The 6,863-nt window shown below is 47.3% G+C and overlaps 1 pseudogene; it reads right to left on the bottom strand.

Moving 5' to 3' along the window:
* Positions 320–6,332, bottom strand: LOC108637472 (annotated as a pseudogene).

Genomic DNA, 6,863 nt, shown 5'->3' with positions numbered 1-6,863 from the left:
CAGCATTTTAGTTACTTGAATTAAGCACAGGACTGGGAGGAAACAGAATGTATTTTTAGTAACCGAAGTTAAAGTGAGACTTTCTGGCTCTTGGCCAAGAGAAGATTCCAGAGGTGGAATTTTCGGGGGTCTGCTGCGGCCTTGGTTGGCGGCAGACACAGAGAACCAGGGAAAGGTCCCCTGAGTGGCAGGAGGGGAGAGGCCTCGGGGGGTCCCTGCCGAGTGTGGGCCTCTGTGGGGGGATCTCTGAGCGCCTTCCTGGGGCCTCTGAAGGGGAAGCCTCCCCTGGAGTAAGCAGGCTGCACGCCTCGGCGCTGGATCACTGGCATCCCGGTTCCGGCTGAGCCGGAAGTTGGTCCTGGGGTAAGGTGTTCTCGGGATGTGAGTTCTTCCCCGGTTGCTCCACGTCCTCCCAGCTCAGTGTCAGTGACCCTTCCTTGGAAGGGCCCGTGTGTTCTCCAGGAAGGGCTTTCAGGAAGTGGAGGCCGAGAAAGAAACAGGCAAGGGGAAGTTCTGTGAGAGGCAAGGCCTGTGAGGGATGGAAAAAAGGAGGGTGAGGGAAGGGTGCTGGGTGTTGAAGGAGCCAAGGAAGGCGGGAGGACCTTTAGGAGGAGCCTCAGGCCCGCCGTGCAGCTCTAAGAGCCCGGGGCCAAACCCATGCCGAGCTCGAAGCAAAGACTGTTGGAGAAGCCGACGTTCGGCAGAAGCCTCCGATCTCAGAACCCCTGTTCCGCCAGGCTGCTGACTGGGGATGTGATCCTGAAGGTGGAGGTGGCGATCCTCCAGCTCCTGCAGTGAGGGGCCTCTTGAGGGAACATCTGATACCCTTCCCCACCCCCCCGCCCCGCCCCGCCGCATCCCATGGCCGTCACAGTTAGGTTGCTGTTTTGTCCTTTTGCTTATCTGTAGGTCAGATATTTGTTGAGCCTCCACCATGGCTAGCGGCAAAGAATCCTCCTGCCCATGTAGGAGACTCAGGTTCAACCTCTGAGTCGGAAAGATCCCCTGGAGCAATGAAATGGAATGAAATCCACTCCAGTGTTCTTGCCTGGAAAATCCCCTGGACGGAGGAGCCTGGGGGCTACAGTCCATGGGGTCACAAAGAGTCCAGCACGACTTGGAGACTAAAAAAGCTACAACCACACCATGGCCTGATATTGAGCTAGTCTCTAGGAACACAAATCACATTAGCTAGTAATTTTACAGCATTAATCATGTGCCCCGTACTATTCTAAATGCCTTACAAAATATTGTCATTGAGTCCTTACAACAAGAGTATGAGGGAGATACAATTATTATGTGTATTGTACAGATCAGAAACCGCAGTAGAGAAAGGTGAAGTATGTAACTTGCTCAAGGTTGCATACCAGGTAAACAACCCCAGAAGTCTTAACTCTGAAGTCCATGCCCCAAACTACCATATTTCATCTAATATAAGGAACCAGCTCTTGTGAGATGCATTGTTATTTCAAGTGACACTAAGAAAGAAAGAAAGAAAGAAAATGAAGTTGCTCAGTCGTGGCCAACTCTTTGAGACCCCATGAGCTGTAGCTTTACCAGGGTCCTCTGTCCACGGGATTTTCCGGCAAGAATACTTGAGTGGGTAGCCATTTCCTTCTCCAGGGGCTCTTCCCAACCCAGGGATCGAACCCAGGTTTCCTGAATTGCAGGCAGATGCTTTACCATTTGAGCCACCAGAGAAGAAAGAAAAGAGCTCTGCAAATCAACGTTGCCATGCCATTATTAGTAAGATGCATCCTCAACTGCAGAGAGGTTAAAATGTGAAAAAGAAAGCGAATCTTGAATTGATCGTTGTTGCAAAGAGGCACGTCTCTGTTCTAAGGCACAATTGCACAAGGGAGACAACTTCAATGATCGTGCAATGAGCTGAGCTTCAAGTCAGACTAAGGTGGAGTGCACACGGACTGCTTCGGTGGCAGAAACAGGCGACCTTCACTTCTATCTGAGGGTCTGGGAACCCATCGCAGAAGTGGCGCCCAGCTCTGCCTTAGGGTTTCTCCAAATAGAGAAGGGAAGGATAGAACTGGGAAATCTAGGGTATTTGAAGGGCCATGGTTGCTAATACTAATGTTAATATTAATTAGCAGTAGCTAACAATAGCTAATTGTTCAGTCTTCACCACGTGTCAGGCACCGTGTTTAGGGCTTTCCATGCATAATCCCATTTAATCTTCACAGAAACCCTTTGAGAAAGCACCCTTATGAGGAAGAATCCCGAGGCTTAGGAGGTGAACAGATTCATCTTGTACAGCACAATTAATAGGTAATGTACCAGGATAAGGGTCTCTGGCAGCCCAGCTCCCAACTCTCAGATTTTAACTACACTGCAGAGCCATCTCTAGGAAGCAGGTTAGTCTTATAACAATGTACTGTACAACTGAAATTTGCTAAGAGAGTAGAATTTCAGAGTTCTCTCTCACACACAAAAGGTAAATATGTGAGGTGATGGCTGTGTCGATTTAATTAGTTCAATAGGAGGAATTCTTTCACAACATGTACGTATATCAACTCATCACATTGTACACTTTTAAGTCTCTTGCTGTGTTAATTGTCCATTGCTATCTGCCTCAATAAAATGGGAAAAAAAAAAGAAAGAGAGAGAATTGGTGATGAGACCTGCTCACCAAGATCACTCTCACCCACTGAGCTCTCCATTTCCTGGGAAAAGCACGTGTGAGGGCTAAGCGTTGTCCACCCCAAGGGCTGAAGAGAGACCCTTGACAGACCAAAGACCTGACTCTGAAGTTGGGCATAGGATGAGTGATGGGCAGGAGGTTCTGAAAGCGTTGGTGCAAGACTGGGGGCACTCAGTCATTTCAACAAGCAAGTCTTTGCTGAAAGCTCATCTCAAGGCAAAGATCTGTGCTGGGCATCCAGAGGACTTTTGAAAGAAGTTGTGGACTGAGCGTCAAATGCTGCACAAATGAAATATAACGTTGAATTCCTTTGCTGCTGCTGCTGCTAAGTTGCTTCAGTCGTGTCTGACTCTGTGCGACCCCATAGACGGCAGCCCACTAGGCTCTCCCGTCCCTGGGATTCTCCAGGCAAGAACACTGGAGTGGGTTGCCATTTCCTTCTCCAATGCATGAAAGTGAAAAGTGAAAGTGAAGTCACTCAGTCGTGTCCGATTCTTAGCCTCTCTTATCCAACCCCTACCCGCTCTGACCTCATCTCCTGCCTCCTCCCTCTTACTCACCATACATTAGTCACATGGACCATCTAGCACTTCCTTGAGGGGGCAAATTCCTTCCGCTTCTGTTTCTTTACGTGTGCCTCTGCCTCGAAGATTCTCCTACCTCTAACCCCCTTTTCTGTGTCCGCCCTTTTCTCTTGCTTTAGGTCTCAGTGTAAAGTTGGTCTCCTCCAAGCTGTCCTGCCTGTTATTATCCACCTGTTAATTTTCTTCCTAGCACTTTCATAGTGTATATTATGTCCTTTATTAGTTTGCTTCTTTAGGGGCAGAAACCTTGTTCGCTGTTGTGTCCCATCACTGAGCATGGCGCTGGCATGTAGGAGAGGCTCTGTATTCGAATAAGTGAGTAGCTTAACTTAGAATCTAATTATGGAGCCAAGATATACATCGATGGCAGCAAAGAGTTAGCTGCTGAACTTTCAATAAATGGAGAGATTGATGTGGGCAGAAAATGTCAAGGAGATACAAGCATTGAACGGGGTGGGCAGAATCCAGACTTAGGGATAGCCCTGGAGAAGAACCAGCTAGGAGAAAAAATCCAGTCTGCGGGAGAACACAAAAATAGTTTTCTCTTCCCTACAGGTTTGAAGCACCTTCAGTTTCAGTACCTGCAATCCGTCTAGCTTTACTTACCTCATGAGCTCTCCTCCTACTTACCAGAACACGAGCAAAGGCCACGGCGGCCAGCTGTCCAGGCTTCTTTCCCCAGAGTGCTCTGGTGGACTCCCTTGGGGGACCAAACACAACACTGAGATTGAACTCACCTATGGTTTCTCAGCCCAGGAATGAGGATGTTTGGGGGGAAAACCAGCATGGATGCTGCCTCACCTCATGAAAAGTGATCCCCAAAGTCCATGGCTCAGAGGGTGAAGAATCAGCCTGCAAGGCAGGAGACCTGGGTTCAATCCCTGGTTGGGGAATATCCCCTGGAGAAGGAAATGGCTACCCACTCCAGTATTCTTGCCTGGGAAATTTCATGAACAGAGGAACCTGGTGGGTTACAACCCATGGAATTGCAAGAGTTGGACACGACTGAGTGACTAACACACAAAGTGCAGAGAGGACCTCAAATGGTCATATTTTAGAATCCCTTCAGGGAATGTAGATGCAGAGATGTAACTCATCAGCTATAGTGTCTTCCGTCAGCTATTCCTCCCCACGCCACCACTGAGGTCTAATAGAGCACATTATTTGATTCACTTGCTTAAGAGTTGTACTTGCACAACTTTGAATTTCACGAATTTCCACACTGTACATTTTGAAGGTTAAGACTTGTTACCATTTGACACATGTTCTGCCTTATTCATCTTACATGTCTAGAAGGTGGTCTGTAGAGCATCAAGTCTTTCTTTAATTATTTATTCATGTGTTCACGTCCCCTCACCCCACCCCTCTCCAGCACACACTCGGCGCAGCTTGAGGGCAAGAGACATGTCTTATTATCATTGTAACTCTGCTGCCAGCAAAGAATCTTTAATAAAACAGTTTCTTGGTAAGTGTTGAATTAAACTGCAGTATTCTAAGACCTTCTAGAAGTTCAGTTCTCTTTTTTAGTAAAGTTGCCTCAACTCGCCTGAGCCCAAGGTTGTTTGCCTGTTGACTGTATAAAGCAAAATCTGTGTCCCTCCTTGTCAAAGACTATTAAAGGGCAGAAATCTCATTTTATTTTATTTATTGTTTTTTGAGAAAAGCCACCATAAAGCACTTTTATTGCAATAATAAAACTTGAAACTCATGTGTAGTGCAGGGGATGGGGGTAGGCTGAGGGAGTAGGCAGCAATTTCTCTCACCAAATCTCTACACAGGACAGCAAAGGGGTGAGAGGGGGCAAGGAGAAGCCAGGAAACTCTGAGATCAGCAGGGGGACCTGAGCATCAAAACACAGGAGATGCTGAAGCTGTGATGACCAGCATCACTTTCTTAAGACAACACTCAAGGATTTGTCATGATGGCTGTGCTTTCATGGGTGTTAAGTGTCTACAAACAGCACCTTCAATTTAACTTTCGATTAAAGTTCTTGAAATTTAGGAAGTAGCGCTTGGATAGCTATGCGTTTACAAAAATCCTGGATATCCATTAGAAAAACCACAGGATGGAAAAAAAAAAAAGGCCAGGCCATGAAGGTTTCAGAGGTCCCTGCTGGCTTGGGGAACAGACATCTGCAATGTCCAACATCTCAGTGAAAACGATCTGCTTTCAAAAGGCAGAGGGTCTACGAAGAGGGTGAGGGTGGGGCAGTGGAGACAAAGGCTCTCCCCCTTCCCACTGTGGTTTTGGAGGGCTTTCAATTCAACCCGAGGATGTGTCTCAACTTGGAGAATAATTCGGCCCTCAAAAGCGCCTCGAATCTGCGATAGCTTTGCAGCGCAGCAGCAAGAACATTTAATATATAATAGATAAAACTTTTATCCAAAAAATAAAAATAAAATAAAGATTCTTGCACCCTCCCCAACACCAATTCCTAAAGTTAACCCATTACTTGTGCTGTTAATACTTGACTAATACTTAATTGGAAACCTAGATCCAAAGGACTGAAACTCAGTCTTCACCCCAAAACAAAAACAAACTGAGTAATTTGAGGTTTATGGCATATAGTTCAGGTCAACACACATACGCGGAGAAAGGGGAAGAGCAAAGCTGGTGACAGAACACATTCAGTCTGGGAAGATGTTTATACAAAGAGTGTAGTGGAACGGCAGGAAGAGCTCCATGCAGACTCGCTGTGCGCGTCTGGAGGCGCCAGATCCTTCTGCGGCACATCCAAGAATGGGGAGCGCAGGGAGGAGGCCACTCCTGCCATTCCAGTTTTAGAAGTTACACGTCAAAGATGAGAGTGGCATTTGGTGGGATGATGCCTGGGTGCCCAGTGGCACCATAGGCATAGTCTGGGGAGATAGCTTGGCTCTCTGACCCACGCTCATCTGGGCAACCCCTTCTTCCCAGCCTCGGATCACCTCCTGCTTGCCCCGCACAAACTTAAAGGGCTTGTTTCTGTCCTGGGAGGAATTGAATTTCTTTCCATCTTCAAGCATCCCCGTGTAGTGCACCACGCAGGTCTGGCCACGCTTCGGGAAGGTGCGCCCGTCTCCGGGAGAGATGGTCTCCACCTGCGCTCCCATGGCTGCTGTAGCGGCGGACGCTGGGTTGGCCGACCGGCTGCGCGATGGGCACCGGATCTCGCGGCGATTCCGCGGCTCTGCCTCGACCCTCCGAGCTACGGCCGCGCACCCAGAAATCTCATTTTAGCTTTAACTGGTCTGCGATTTAATTTGGGAAGCCTCACCTTACCCACGATTAGGCATGATTGAACAAGAATACAGAAAAATGAAATGAAAGTTAAAAATAACTTTCTGCTATAGTGAAACAACAATTTAAAACTCTAAGCAAAACTCTTTGCCACAAACCTCAACCCAAGAATCCAGCTATTTCAGAATTTGTAGGGATTTAATTGCCACGTTTCTGCCAAGGACAATACCATGCAGTGGAGCTAGGAATGAAGTCATTTGGGCATGTGTTTTCTGGAACTGTGCCCCAAATAGTTTTCTTCTTGACATATGCCCAGCTCTTTAATACAGCTTAGCATTAGTAATGCTCATAGTTTCTTTATAAAATCATGTTTAAAATGTAAAGGAAACATGGAAAGATGCTCA

This window comes from Capra hircus, chromosome 14, assembly GCF_001704415.2.
Source record: "Capra hircus breed San Clemente chromosome 14, ASM170441v1, whole genome shotgun sequence".
In the NCBI taxonomy this organism is placed as follows: Eukaryota; Metazoa; Chordata; class Mammalia; order Artiodactyla; family Bovidae; genus Capra; species Capra hircus.
The sequence above is the reverse complement of the archived record's forward strand: the minus strand, read 5'-3'. Positions and strand labels throughout refer to the sequence as shown.